The sequence below is a fragment of the Stylophora pistillata genome, chromosome 6 (assembly GCF_964205215.1).
Source record: "Stylophora pistillata chromosome 6, jaStyPist1.2, whole genome shotgun sequence".
NCBI lineage: Eukaryota > Metazoa > Cnidaria > Anthozoa > Scleractinia > Pocilloporidae > Stylophora > Stylophora pistillata.
In genome coordinates, this window is record NC_142524.1 from 6,127,119 (window position 1) to 6,142,961 (window position 15,843).

General features: G+C 38.1%; 2 long non-coding RNA genes and 1 pseudogene across 7 annotated transcripts in view; 1 reads left to right on the forward strand and 2 right to left on the reverse strand.

Moving 5' to 3' along the window:
* Positions 1-15,843, reverse strand: part of LOC148727945 (uncharacterized) — a 33,927-nt pseudogene that overhangs the window by 2,813 nt on the left and 15,271 nt on the right. The gene's annotated exons all lie outside the window — the stretch shown is intronic.
* LOC111319343 (uncharacterized) lies at positions 1,816-15,376 on the reverse strand. 5 transcript variants are annotated; one of them, XR_016002559.1, is made up of 4 exons: positions 10,656-11,705; positions 9,180-9,251; positions 8,055-8,481; positions 1,849-4,024 (listed from the first exon to the last, which is right to left on the reverse strand). It is a non-coding gene; the product is annotated as an uncharacterized LOC111319343 (long non-coding RNA). The 5 variants fall into 5 exon arrangements; XR_002693745.2 differs by lacking the exon at positions 8,055-8,481 and adding an exon at positions 9,787-9,964 and having other exon boundaries at positions 1,851-4,024; XR_016002558.1 differs by lacking the exons at positions 8,055-8,481; positions 10,656-11,705 and adding an exon at positions 14,159-15,312 and having other exon boundaries at positions 1,816-4,024.
* Positions 11,726-13,260, forward strand: LOC148727946 (uncharacterized). The gene is made up of 2 exons (XR_016002562.1): positions 11,726-12,368; positions 12,754-13,260. It is a non-coding gene; the product is annotated as an uncharacterized LOC148727946 (long non-coding RNA).

A 15,843-nucleotide genomic window follows, 5' to 3' on the forward strand; every position in this document is an offset into this window, starting at 1 on the left:
GGTACACATGATAAAATTTATCGCCTGAACCTGCTACAAGATTAGGCAACCGGAGACCGCCAGCAATGTTAGCACCAGATCCATTTTGGTTTCACCGCAAACTCAAAAGATTGCAGGTGGAAATAATATCCGGATTCGAGAAAAAAAGCGGTTACACGACAAAACTTTCCGGATTCAAAAGTTATCGGATTCAAATTTCCCACTTTAAATTCCGGATTCAAAATCTCCGGAGACACGGCCAAACCGGGAAGTTTTTATTTCGGATTCGTCCACTTTCGTGTAAACGGCAGAATGAATCCGGTACTAAAACGTTTCGGATTCATCATGAATCCGGAACAATTTCCTCTAGTGTAAACCTAGTCTCAGTTGCCAAAGTGAACGCTGACAAAAGGCAGAAGTTAATTGTTATGAATTGAATGTTGTTTGTTTCGGCATTTACCTTTATTTGCATTGGTGTTTTTTATCTTCATTGCTTAGAATTACCTTCAACGCAGTATGTTTCATTCTAAAATGTTTGAAATGTCGCGATTCGTGAAACGTAGAGCTTTGTTATTCTCTTCGCGCGCCAGAAAGTCGCCTCTGTCATACAGTGTTTATATTAGAAATCACCTCAATTTAACTGAAACTAAAATGAATCTTTTCTTTTTTTATTTGATAGCATAAGCACTGCATAATTACGTCAAGTAGTTGGTTGGAAGACATGAATATTTTCATATTACATTTACGATGTCCAATCGACATGATATAGTGAAATATGGGCGCCTGCCTAACGAAGGATAATTTGTATTTATCGCAAACGTGTCTGATTATTTGCCGGGAATGTATCAAATATCATTTACTTTTCTTTCGCAAGAGAATGTGCATGGTGGGGTAAAGAAAATTTACTCGGTGGACTCATAACAGTTTTAGGAAAGACAAGATATATTTATACACTGCTTGGAAAAGCGCATGATGTTGAAATCGGCTTTGTTAAAGGGTGGCGACTGAGAATTTACCACACACGGCGTACCACCATTTCGAGCTTCAATTTATTCGCTTATGGCAAAATGGTTTGAAAAAGTTCAAAGTATAGATAACTCAAATTTGTGTTGAATATGGAAAAGATAAGCATCTTTCGCTCCGACGAAGGGCTAACGCTCGAAACGTCAGCTTTTGTAATCATTACGGTGGCCAATTTACCATTTCAACTTTGTTGATATATCCAAATTATAAAGGTAAGCATCGGCTTTCAGTTCGAAGCGAGGGTCAACAAGGAAAACTTATATGCCTGTATATCTCGCTGGAAGTCTTTGTTTTGGCAGTTGAGGTTTTGCAGTGTTTGCCAAGCCGTCCTCGCCGGGTTAATAATTTTGCCGGCCAACTTTTCTTTAAAATTTCACTTCCCAGTTCCTTGTAGAGACTTACACCTTTTCCTTTTGAATTTTAGGACGTATTTTGACATCCAACCATACGACGGTTCACCTCATTTCAACTATGAGGAGTGTTGGGAATTGTTACTCGGGCTTTCCGAAGGAAACGCCCGAGGTATAAATTCGGCTTTGTTTGTTTGTTTTTTTTTTGCGTTCGTTCACAAAACGCAGTTCCACTACGGCGCATGCGTGAAGTGTATGCGCATGCCTAGAATGAACTCTAAAGCGCATGGTAAAGCAATGGCTACCTTTGTGGACTGATGTACGCGAAAGAAATTTGATGGCTATTACGCTCAGTATACATCGTTATCAGTAGCCCCACACTAAAAATTGTGGAGCGTTTTGGGAATGGGTCGGCCCGTGAACTCTCCGAGAGATCAATTTACGAGTAAACATTCTATCAATGACAATGACAATAACTTTATTTATACTTGAATTAAAGATAGCAAATACATGCTAATATCTCCGAGTTAAATTACCTAAATTTGAAATATTTAAAATTAATCTAATTACCAACTATCTAAATACTATCTATATATAAAATACAAAATATAATTATAAAGCAAAGGATATTGTAATATAATTTCTAAACAAGATAAAAACTAATTAAAATTTATTCTAAAGGTCGAATTTCAATTTAGAAATTTCGGATTTAAATTGACTTAATTCGTGTAGCAGTCTTATGTTATTGGGAAGAGAGTTCCATAGCTTACTACCCTGATAGGCCAATGAGTGGAGGCCATAGCTAGTGGTATTAACCCTAGGTATCATAAGAATATTATCCCCCCTCAGATTAATCTTGCAGTTGCGTAAAGTAAATAACCTAGAGATATATTCTGGAACCAACCCATGCAAAGCTTTAAATACCAGTGTTAAAATATTATGAATTCTTCTATTATACAAAGTAGGATGCTTAATACGCAATAATAATTCCTCATACGAGCTTTTATCATCATTGTAAATAAAGAGCAACGCACGTACATTAAGTTGTTCCAATTTGTTGGAATTACCTTTTCCGCAATGATGCCATACAATAGAACAATAATTTAAATGAGGCAAAAGATAAGCATTAAATAATTTAACCTTGGCATGGACGTTAATTAATTTCTTATGTCTTTGTAAGACTTGAATTTGCTTGCTAACTTTCCGTGCTATGTTACCTATATGTTCATTAAACTTTAAGTCATGATCAGTGGTTACACCCAATAGCTTATACCCCCACCCCCCCCCCAAAAACTGATCTCCTGACTCCCAATGGAAAAACAGGGTATAGTAGTGTCATTACTCTTACCCAGCCACATGGTAATACATTTATCTGGATTCATCACAAGGCCATTAGAGCAAAACCAAGAATGAGCAGTGACAAGATCAGTTTGTAGGTGTCCATGTAATAGGGAAACATTGTTATTAATATCAAAGACCTGAGTATCATCGGCAAATGAACTTATTTTGGACTGAAGACTATATAATAATAAATAAATTAGGTAAATATTAAAAAGAAGGGGACCTAATACAGACCCTTGAGGAATTCGTCTAAGAGGAGGACTCCAATCTGAAAATTGATCGCCTAATTTTACTCTCTGTAAGCGATCAGTTAGGTAATTACCTATAAATGCACAACTTTTGGATGATATACCATAGGCAGCGAGTTTGGCTAAAATTAAATCATGTGGCAAGCTGTCGAAGGCCTTGAACAGATCAATACCAATACTAGAAGCGAAATGTTGTTTGTCCAGACCATTTCGAAACTCTTCCAATAAATTATCAAAGTAGTCTCACAGCTGTAATGGTGACGATAGGCTGATAAAAATTGGAACAGCTTGTCACTAAAGAAATTGTTCAACTGACCAGCAATGATTCGTTCAAATATACTGCCAAAAGTGGCTAAAGTAGTAATAGGTCTATAATTACTTTTAGAATATTCAATACTCTTTTTAAATACAGGTGTGACTTGGCCCAATTTCCAACAAGTAGGAAAGGTACATGTAGCAGTAGAATAATTAAATAAATTAGATAGAACTTGGGAAATAGGGGGAATACTATCTTTAACGAGGCGAATAGGGATATTATCATAACCTGACGATTTCGAAGAAGAAAGAGAGAGAACTATATCAGTAACAGTGAAAGCGCAAGTGGGATGTAAACTAAATTGATTGTCCTGATCATTCTGATCCTTAATTGTAGACATAAAGCTGTTAATGGTTAGGATACTAGGATGGCTTGAAAAATCAGAACCATAGATATCCTTATTCGGTAAAGGAAAATTATCACAAATACTAGTAAAGTATTCATTAAATAACTTAGCTATGATAGACTTATCTGTAATAAAGTCATTATTTTCTTGTAAAACATTGTCATTTGCTTGACCCTTCTTAGAATGAAAAAGAGAATCAACGAATTTCCAGAAATCTTATGGCTTAGAAGAACACTGGTCTGCTTTCTGATGAAAGTAATTAGCTATTGACTTCCGTCTAAGTGAAGTACACAAATTTCTCTGCTTCTTGTACAAATTCCAGTTGGTAATACAAGGATCGCGTCTGTATTTCCTCCATAAATTGTTTCTGTGCCGAATTGCTTTCCTCCTCTGTGGAGTCAGGTATGGCACATGCCCACCCCTAAGATGGAATTGTTTAATGAGTGCATGAGTATTTATGACATCAGTAAATAACTTGTTAAAGGCCCAAGCCTGATCAGATACATCATCAAACACAGAGATAGCATGAAAGGGAATTAAGGCCAGATCATCGAAAAGCTTGTCCTTGTTATAATCTTTGAAGTTCCTATAAGTAACTTTCCTTAATCTATGATAATTAGAAAATGATCTCATAATGGTGTAAACCAAGGAATGGTCACTGAGATGAAGTTCAAAGACTCCAGATTTAAGAAACCTTCTACTGTTGCTAGTAAGTAAGGCTAATTAAGGTTCAATTAAGGTTTGAGATGACTGAGTAATCCTTGTAGGTTTGTCTATCAAACAGTCCAGGTTGAATATATCACACAAAATGAGTCTAGAAGCTCACGACCACTGGTACCAGGATCCATTAAGTTACAGTTTAAATCACCAAGCGGGATGAGGTCATCACTCATTGATGAAGCAGAGTCTAACAAGCTGAATAACTCATGATACCATACGGCTGTTGTGACAGATGGAGGTCGATAAGCATCAATCACCTGAAGCCATTTCTTACCGATCTTTAGTTTAATTGAAATTGACTCGAGTTTATTCACGGTCGGCATCTGAACATGATGAAAGACGATCTTAGAGCGCGCCAAAAAATCATCAATCCACCACCTCGAATGGATCTGTCACATCGCATGAGTCTGTAGCCCTCGACTGCAGACTGTGAGTCAGGCAATGATTCATCAATTTTAGTCTCTGTTAATACCAAGACATCAAGACGTCGCGATAATAACCAATTCTTAATGACGTAAAATTTGAATCCAGCAACACTATTAATATTTAAGTGAGCCAGTTTAAAGTTCTTTTCATAAGACTGAAAAATGTCCCGGAGGCTATCGGTCTCAGCATCATGATTGTCATTCGAAATCGAGCCAGAAAGATAGAGATCATTAATATTCAAGTCTTCAAGTTCCGAATCGCTAACGGTTGCAAAATGTAAAGACTGGAGTTCTTGAATGCATACAGGGCAAGACCAAGCAAAATTAGGAGTATTTAGCAATTTACTGCAATTTACCACATTTGATGTGACACCATTTAAAACATAAGTCACATTCGATCATGCTCGATGCGTCTTGGCGACAGTCTTCATACAAGTAGAACACGAGATCTTAGTGCTATTCCTTGACGAGGTAGGCCCTGGATTTGGGTTGATATCACCACTGGTAAGGAGTCTTTCCAGATTAAAAGATTTCAGATTTCCAGATTTCTCTATCGAGAACTTTCAAGTGAAACCTGCTACATCAAACGAGCTATCTCATGTTATGTTTACGTGTAAATACAACCGTGTATTTAGACGTGATCAAACACCCAGTAGAATACAAGAAGCTGCTCTGAAACGTCTCAGAAGAAAAGGCAGAGAACTGAAGCAATTATTTTTTTTATGAGCGTATTCGTCCAAGCATACCGAATTCCTCTTGATTACGTCGTTATGTGAAGGTTAGAAGAGTTACAAAGAATGTTTGTAAGCTTAATACGAAGAGGATAAGGTCATATAAAGTTACACAACATGAGAAGAAGTATTTGTTGAATTGTTCTGTGAGGGTATATCAAAGGATAATTAAATTGAAGTATAAAGCAGGTCGGTATTTATCAATATTTTCTTGTAATAGACCCATGTGTCTTTGTAAGAGTCAGACACGTATCAAACTATCGTAAAATTTAACTGAGTTCAGATATAGAGAAAAACCCTGGTCCTACTCCAATCTACATTGACCCTTGCAAAACAATAACGGCACCATATAGCCAAGCTAATGAATTGGTATTTGGACAAAATTCAGGACAACAGTGTGTTGCAATGAGTTTATGCTCTTTGATTTACAATAACAAACAAGGAATCAATTCTGCTAATGATCTAGTGTCAATAATCAATATTGGAAATCAGTTGTATTCAAGTTTGTCTCAGTTAGCCAGCCAATCATTTTTAATGCAGACAGAATTACCCACACTTTTAAATGTGTTCCAGACTGACTATGAATTTCAATACAGTAAAAGTTACGCTGGCACTATTCATCAAGAAGCTACAATAGAAGGATATCAGTACTGTACCTCCTTAGATAGAGCCTTTTTCACATCGCCAGAAATCGAGGACATTTTGCTCCCGCATTCATTGGTCAGCGGATTGCAGTCGGATGAAAACAAGTATGGCGGTCAAGACAAATTCCATATAAGATATTTAACGATTTAAGTTCTGTGGACCCTCTTTATGGAGAAAAAAGCAAAATAAAAACAACTTTGAACTGATTTCTTGGTATTTTTAAGGGAGAGCGACTTATAGCTATTTGCTGTCTGACGTAATGCAAGGGACACTCTGTACTAAGCTTCAATGTCCACTCAAACTGGCTTTTTTTGTAATCGTCGAAGATGTCAGACATTTTGGAAATTGTAGCTTAAACCACTTGCATTAAATAATGGGAAGATCTAGGCAAATCGTACTTGAAAAAGGCTTTTTCTTCCAGTTGAAAACACAGTTCAACGAACGTACTAATACAGATCTCTCTGATCTGCTTCTTAATTTTCGCGCGAAAAGATTTTTATTCAAGGCTCTACTTTAGTATGAGGGGGTCTGGAATGAGTTTATTTCCCGTCAAACATTGCTGAATTAGAAAAACAAATATGGCGACAGTTCGAAGGTTTCGCGGAGGGTTTTTCTTTTAACGCTTTCCCTTCTGGTGCGTCCTCGAGGATGGTCTCAGATCACAGACTCCACAGAGCAAAAATAGCAATTTTCAAGCTCTGTTGGAAGTATCTCATTGTCAAGAAATGTCTCTTTTTATGGACGATTTGCTTACTTCGAACTTCCCTTTAGTTAATGCGAGTCGGAGCTAGTTGACTCCCTGGAGGGTTGCTCCTCAAATCGGCGACACTTTGTCATGAATTACCCTATATTTGAAACAGACTAGAGGTAATGGCTAGCCTCGAATATCGAACATTGCTGACTTTGCTGGGAGTAAGTAGACAAACAGCTTTTGAATTTATTTTATGGTAGAAGTACAGCTTAATCTGTACTGAACATGTTTCGAGTCGGAGCTAAGGAATAATCTTACTCGTATTTGTGGTATTTTGGATTTTTGTAGAAATCCCATACATTTCCTTACACGATTTCGCCGCCATTAACTTCTCAATACGCACGCGCGTCCGGCATTTTGACCCAAATTTCTGGCAATGCTTATAGCCAAAAATCTCAACAATTTTGTCTTGACAATAGGATGTACTGCAGTTGCTACCTATTGCAAAGGCATTGTGGGCTTGAAAATATTGGATTCTCATGCAAGGGATATTTATGGTAGAAGCCATTCTCGAGGTGTATGTGTGCTGCTTGAAGTATCATCACTGAATAGCTTAGTACATTATTTTCAGAGTATGCATAACGATATATTTGAGTTGAAAGGGCTTAAAATTGATAAAGTTCAAAATAGTGCCCATTTTCAGTCATGCCTGTGAAACCAGAAAGTTCAATGTGAAATTTGCTGTGGCTGTCTATTCACTCTGCTACTCCGTAATAAAATCATGTAGTTATTGGAATTGAAACACCTTATCTAATGTTATACAGTATGGCAAAAGATTATGGAAACTAATCTTTGAACAAGTATTTACTGTCAGATGATTTGCCAAAAACTGATGTTTGTGGAACTGAAGCAAGTTTAGATCTTAAAAATGATTACAGTGAAGGAATATTGTCTGATTCAGTTGACAGCAAGTCAATTCTCAAAAATCTTGTAAGAAATAATAGTTGAATGCACAGTGTTTTTGATTTGGTTTTCAGATTTTTGTATGACATTTATTTTGAAACCCACAAGAAGGTCGAAATATGTGTATTCCCTCTTGGTATGTAATGAAAGTCGAATGCCTTTAATTGAACTTACTGAAACTGTAAATAGCACTGCTTCTCTTGTTGTAGCCATCAGCAGTATTAAATGTTCAGAGATTTTTTTGTTAGAAGCAATATGAGTTTCACAGGTGCTTACCAATACTTGGCTGTGTAGCCGCGCGATGCGGTTCCAGTCAAGGCCCACAAATTGACCCTTACTCACCATAGGGTCTCCAGTAGCTCAGTGGTTAGAGCATCCGACTAGATCACGGAGGGTCGTGGGTTCAAGTCCCATCTGGGGCTCGGATTTTTCTATTACATTAAAAATTGTTTCATCTTTACATGCTCACTTTGGAGGTTGGTTGGCCGCATCTTGATATGCCTTAATGTGACAGCGTGATGCTGTTAGTGAGTCTCACGGGTGCTTACCAATATTTGGCTGTGTAGCCGCGCGATGCGGTTCCAGTCAAGGCCCACAAATTGACCCTTGCTCACTAAAGAGTCTCCAGTAGCTCAGTGGTTAGAGCATCCGACTAGATCACGGAGGGTCGTGGGTTCAAGTCCCATCTGGGGCTCGGAGTTTTCTATTACATTAAAAATTGTTTCATCTTAATATGAACTATTGAACAGTAATATTGCCTCAATCTACTGATTTCTGACAACTCTCCTAGGGTGAATATTTGGCAACAATCTTTGACTTGGTTCCAATAATAGATCAAAAATTCCCTTCTCCTTGCAGTTAAAGACAAGTACATTACCTACTCAGGGTTTGTAAAAGCCTTAAAAGTCCTTGAAGATGCTTGCATTTAAAAATTAAAAACTCAAGGCCTTGAAAGTACTTAAATTTGAGGACTGAGGCTTGATTTTTGCAATGCTTTTTCTTTAGCAGTTTTCAAGTTGAAAATTACAGTACTTTCATGGAAAACCTGAGAAATAATATTAAATGATTTTAAAATTGCTTATGCAAACCTTTCCAAAAGTGGTCCTTCAATTTTCTAAAACTTGGCATTTAAAGTAATTGAAAAAGTCCTTGAATTTCAACCTTTGGCATCTACAGGAACTTACTCCTATATGGTAATATATTATTTTGATTGTTGTCTAGTACCATAACAACATTCATTACATTCCAGCAGACAAAAATAAACACAAGTAGACTTATTCGTGACCGGTAATGATGAAATTGCGTGATGACAGTAACGATGGCAATATGGCAGTCCCTTAAAGATAACTCCAGATGTACGATATTGAACGCCCGAGTTCACGCAGATATGCGTCTAGTTACCTTTAATTCTGTCTTTGGTTCCTTTTTGAAATGACAGCCCATCATGCAAACGATACAACCAAGTTCTTTGTTCTATAAAGACAAAATATCACGAACGTTTCATTACATCAAGAATTTCTCAGAAAAGCATGAATTCGATAACTTTGTAAGATGAGATACAAATTTGATAACTTTCTCAGAGAAATAAAGATTTGGTAATTCTTTAAAATAAGCGCAAATGTGATAATTCTCTGAAGTTGCAGCTGAGAATGGAGGTATTGTTTACGTTGGATTCAGTCCAAAATCTAATCAAGGTCAAACGTTCCATGTTGTTTGGGGTTATTGCACACAAGCACGTAATACACACTCGGTATCCTTAGAAAGACGCCTGCTCCTCAAGCTGAACATGTCAATGCATAGTTTCGATAATTTTTTTTCAGCCGTTCTTTTTATTCTTTTTTTCTAAAATTGGTGACAAAATTGCTGACTTAATGTTCTTTTCAAAAAATCCCGAAGGTAAAAGCGCAACTGAAGCACGACTTGCAAACAACATTTGCATACGAGTCAAGAGGTGCTTTGGGGAAGTAAATTTGCAGTAAAACCACTGTATTTTGTTTTTACTAGTTACCTTAGATTCATATTTCGTCGGTTCTAGAACCTGTAGCTGAATTGGACTCCTTCAATGTTTAAATAGAACACAATGCTTTTTACAACTAGTCTCTAGCTCTGAACCGCCACTCCATTTCGCAGACGCAACCTTCAGCCATTTGTATTCAACAAATAGTGGAGGTTGCAGGCTGGGATTCCTGAAGAGAAAAGGGGAACTGAAGCACGTCGGACAAGCAAAATTTGCATACAAGTCTGAACTGTGTAAGAGGCGACGCAACACGGTAAAACTGTTCAAAAACCACTTGGCTGATTTCCGAAGACTCTCTGTTATTTAAAGGAAAGCTATGTCAATGAAAGAAACGGTCAAACGATTTGATTTCTTTGATGGCCCTTGAAAAGATTAGGTAAAGATCTACGCTGGCCAGACGAAGCATGAACTCCGAACCATATTATTGCGTTCATGGGTTCGCAAAAACCTATAAGCCTTTTGAAAGGCTTTATTTTCACTATTGCTCAAGTAGTATTCATTACTACGAATACCATTTTCATGTTCGGAAGGAAGAGTGTTGTCGAGTGTTTTACCTCGAAAAAAATGGGTAAAGATCGTGGAATTGACGATCAGTGGAATTTTCCAACCTTTCAAAATCTTGAATAAGATAAAACGGCAAGAAACTCAATTGTTTTGAGTTGAACTCAAACCTTGGCAAGATATTGGATGAAATCCACTAGGAAGTTTGTAGTTCATTCAAAACAGTTACACTTATAAATTAACTTTTGTTAGCTCTTTCGAGAAGATAGAGCGATTGAGCACTTGATAACACTTCATCAAACATGATAATGAAAAGATACCTAAAACCCAAACAACTTTGAGCTAACTTCCAAACCCACCAAGTCTTGCCGCATCCGTAGAAAAATAAGTCATTGTCCTTGCTCGGCTCTCCATGACAAAGGCGTTATTCACTACATGTTATTTTAAGAGTTATGTGACGCAATTAGTTGATTTGATGCCACTTTGATTAAAAACCATAATCCTCATTGGCTTTCAAAATATTTGACAGTTTGGCCGGGAGTTGTCTTTTCATACAAATCGGTCCAATCATTTGATTCAATGTCATCAGAGAGCCACACCAACCTTTGATTGAAAAGCGTAAACCACGTGGATGAGACCTCATTGGCTGACATTATGACAGTTTGGGAGTTGTCTTTTCGTATAAAACGCGCTCTCCCCAATTTGATTTTGCACATCTAAACTATTCCTAGTTTAAGAAAGTTCTGTGCAATCCCAAGGCCAACGAAAATATGCAGCGTGACTGGGTGCCCATAAAAAATCCCGTGTCTATCGGCAAACTTCCAGAAACTGTCACTGAGGAGCCAATTGTCCTCTCGCTCGATAAAGCCGTTCCAAACGGAGCAGAAGAGGTCCTTATTTATACATTCATCACTTCGAAAGGAGAAGGCGACTTTCAACGATACTACTACAATATTTACACAAGCCAAGATGGCAGAGATTACAGCCAGTACATGAACATAGCCACTGGCCAGGACATGAACGTTATCAACTCCGCCAACCTGTGGTTTCCGATAAAGACGAGCGACAGGAACTTAAGAGTGATATTGGTTCCCGCCTACGACCCGAATGGTGCTAAGAAGAGCAAGATCAAGCACATAGCAGGAAAATTGCAAGAACGGGAAGATTGGAGCGATGTGTTCGTCATCGGTTACAGATAAGAAATTTATTTGGACTCTAGCGTTTTGGTGAAATTAGGTGCCCTTGATCGATAATTAGTATGTAGCCTTTAACTACCGCTTCATTGCATAAACATGTTTTAACTGCACAATTAAGGTAATAAGATAAGTTGTTTTTTTGCATAGATATTGAAATGTTTGTCAAGAGGTGAAAGCCTAATAAAGAACGCCAATTTAGACCCAAATGTGTTTTCAGTGTTGTCTGAACCTTAATGGGGAAGATAAAAAGCTATACGTCGAAGAGGAAAATGGGGCCTACCCTAGCTAATTGATATCCAAGCTGGAGCGTTCGCCACTACACACACTTGTCATCCTTGCACTAAAAGCTCAGTTGTTTGGGACCAAATTCGCAGGGATGCAGAGCGGTACACACTGCTCTTACGACGCGTGGCTTTATCTAACCACGGGTAACCTGAAGTACACCTAAGAAATCCTGTTAAAATTGACACTGTTTTTCCGAATTCAAATCGATTGCTCCAAAATACCGTCTCCATTCGAGAAATCATACGGCCGACCTATCGATAGGTAAAGATTTCACAACATTACCATCGATTACTTTTCTATTGAACATTGTTGGCATAAATATGAATACGTGGATATTTTCTTCCAGTGGAGCGTCGGCGGCTGGAACGCAGGACGACTAAAGCGTGTGACAGAGGTGCGTGTCTTGGAAAATATGCAAATACGAGTATTACACACCCTCTGTCACACTTTGATTGACATTTACACACCCGAATGGCACGTTGAGGACCTTGAATGTTATGAATGCCTTTAGAATGCCAGTACGTAGGGGTAATAGTTGAGTATTCGAATATTCCTGAACACATCACGTATTCGGTGATGACAGCTGGAGAGGTATGGATCGTATCCATGGTTGAACATTAACTTGTTTAACTCATAAGCAGCAGTCACTGTGAATTTTCAAAATCTATACCCTCATATAGGCTAATTCATCCTACTCAATCTTTCCTGTGATAAAACCTTAACTTAACGTTATTAGTTGTTTCCTCTTTATTTTGAACTACTTAATGCAAATTTAGTCTCCACTAAACAGCACGCAAAGAACAAAGTCTGTTGACCCTTCGGGAAAGCGGTATGCTCGAGTTTGGATTCGAGTTAGGCTTCGAGTTACGTTTTGAGTAGTATAATCAGAGTGATATGTTCAGAAACCCCAAGCGACAAAGTTCAATAGGAAAACAATCGTTGGTAATGTTGTGAAACCGGCTTTACCTCCCGATAGGTCGGCTGCATAATTACTCGAAGGGAGTATTTTAGAACACACAATTTGAATCATCCACCTGGTTTACGAATTACCATGAAAGGAGGGTGTGGTTCTCTGATGACATCGAATAAAATAATCGGACCGATTTGTGAAAAGACAACTCCCGGCCAAACCGTCATAACGACAGCAGAATGAGGATTGCGGTTTTTGATCAGAGACATCAAATCAACTAACTGTACCACATAACTTTTAAAAAGCACATGCAGTGAATGACGCTCTTGTCATGGAGAGCCGAGCAAGGACAAGGACCTATTTTTCTTCGGATGGCTTGGGTTGTTTGTTGTTTGGATTTTAGCTATTGTGATGAGGTTTCTGATTGTAATTGTGTTCATAGTGATCTTCCATTCGTGGACGTGCTTAGTTTGTCTGCTGAAATTGCCTTAGATCCAAACTAGAGTTCTACTTTTGGATACGGCAGTCCAATCTTGATCGTTTGATCGAAAGTATTAAGTATGTTATTGTTCATTTGTGGCTCTGTTGTGAAAGTGTTTGGGTTATTTTTCTGACAACAAAAGGTTAATCTACCAATATTACTTGGCCAGTTGCCCACTCCTGCCTAGCGATAATCAGTACGAAAACATATACTATAGACTTATAGAATCGGGCAGATAGAGTCGACCAGAGTTATCAGAGTAAGTAAGAGTCATCAGAATCGATCAGTTAGTCAGCGTCAGAGTTGTTAAAGAGAAAATAAGTGAGAGAAGTGGAGTTACTTGGTAGAATTCACCCAGAGTGTTAAGAGCCCCTGCGCCTAAGAAAAAAAATAATGAGAAAACTTCGCAGTTATGAAGAAAAAGGCCTTTTAATGCAACATTATTCGATAAACATCGAAAAACTGCAGAAGCGAATCAAAAATAAATTTTCAAATATTGCATATCAAATTAGATGAAGCGTCGGAGATGATTTTAAAATAATTATTTCTACAAAATCCAACGCTGTTTAAAGCAATCACAGTGATGAATCAGACATTAAAAGGATATACATTACGTTTCTGGAAAAACATTCTTCGGCCAAATTATTTGACCTTGTACGTAGCGTTCAAAGTTGCAGTGTTTACCGTTATGTGGCAAGAGTTCCATATAATCCCACGCATTAATTACGCGTAGAGTGTTGCAAAGAAACCTTTATATTTAGTCTTTAAGAAATCAATGCATAATTAATGTATGGGGTTATATGGAACTCTTTCCCCGTTATGTTGCTACTTCGGCGAAACGCTTCTGTTACCAATACGTCCGTGGATAGTGTGGTAAAAGTCACTTTTAACCCTGCTAGGCGGTCAAATACCATCCTAAATAGAAGGGTATGGTATTAAAAGAGAAAGGAAGATAAAAATAGATAGAAAAAGAAAATAATTATCATTTACCATCTGCTGAGGCGAGTTGAATCTAGGAAATGTTGTCGCGTGACAGCATTCATTTCTCCAAACTACGGCGGAATCCAAGCAAATACGTCAAACATGAGTAAAAAAAGACAACTCTTCCGCCGCCAGAAATCCTGAAGTGAAACATTTTTATACTATTGCCATGAATGACGATGAATTCAGGTGAAAAATAGCCTCAGATAGTGTCCATTTGGTACAATAGCTTACATTGGTGGGCTGCATGTACTTCGTTACATTCTTACCTTGGTGGTTTCTATTTTTACGTCCGCTGACCCTTGTAAGCGCCGACCCGTAACGTCCGTTGAAATGTAACCTGGTCGTTATTTGAATAATGAAAGGCTCCTTAGAGCAACCTCATGGTATGAAATCAACGAAGTGTCACACAAACCAATTTGCAGTAAGCTTAAGCTCACTTCATATTCACGGTGTTCGGGTCTTCACGCACGAATCGTTCATGTTATCGTCACTTTTGGCCCAAGCTCTGTCACAGGCTCTTTAATTCACAGTGGATTATTAAAGAGTCTGTATAGTGGTTTAGTTGGACTTACTTTTGAGTTCCGTAAATGTAAAGTTGTGTGAAATAATCAAAGAAATAAAGTCTTGCCTTCATAGAGAGTAGTCTGTGTTGTTCTGCTCGCGATTTGAGACCGTTTTAATGTGTTTTAGCTCGACGCCCTAATTACCACCGAAGTCACCGTGCACAAGATACGGAAAGGTCGGAAACTTCTGTTGACAAATGCTCGCCAAAATCGCTCGAAAACAACACTTAAATACTTTCCCTCGAATCAAAACTCGGCAGCACGAAAGCCAAATAGTTGCCCTTTAAGTTCACCGAAAAAAATCCCACTAGAGTCGGTTTGTCGAGCAACCAATCCAGCGAGAATTTCAAATTAACGGCCGTTCTGAATTCTTCTAGTGCGTGGAAGGAACTTCTTGTGCAGCTGAGAGACCGTTAATGCGCGGTCAACCTGCACTCTAGTCAAATCTCTCTCAACGGGTCCTCCCCATAGTCTTCTAACACCAACTCTTCACACATACTAAGGTACACCGGGTAAGAGGATATTTGTAAAAATCCATTGAAAACAGTGAAGATGGACAGTATCGACGATCTAGTCAAGTCGATGAGTTTACCCGGGGTACCTTAGTAGGTGTGAAGAGCTGGTGTTAGAAGACTATGGGGAGGACCCGTTGAGAGAGACTTGACTAGGTTCCAGGTTGACCGCGCATTAACGGTCTCTCAGTTGCACAAGAAGTTCCTTACATACATACATACATACTTTATTGCATAGCTCCCCCCTGGGGGCTCTTCCGCCATAAATGAATATAAGATATTAAGTCGTAAAAACGTCATAATAAGATAAGATGATATTAAAAAAAAAAAAAAAAAAAAAAAAAAAAAATTAGCTTATATTTCAATACTAAAGTCACATGTTACGAATTAAGAATATTCTTAAAAATTTTCTTTTTAAAACCACTTAGGCTATCTGTGTCTCTGATAAATTTGGGTAAAAAATTATAACTTTTAGCCCCACGGAAGGCAAAAGCCTTTTGCCCAGCCGCGATCCTGCACTTGGGCAACGTAAGCTCGCTCTTCTGTCTGGTATCTCTTTGGTGAATTTCGGAACGTTGTTTAAATCGTTCACAGAGATAGTTGGGAGTCAAGTTGT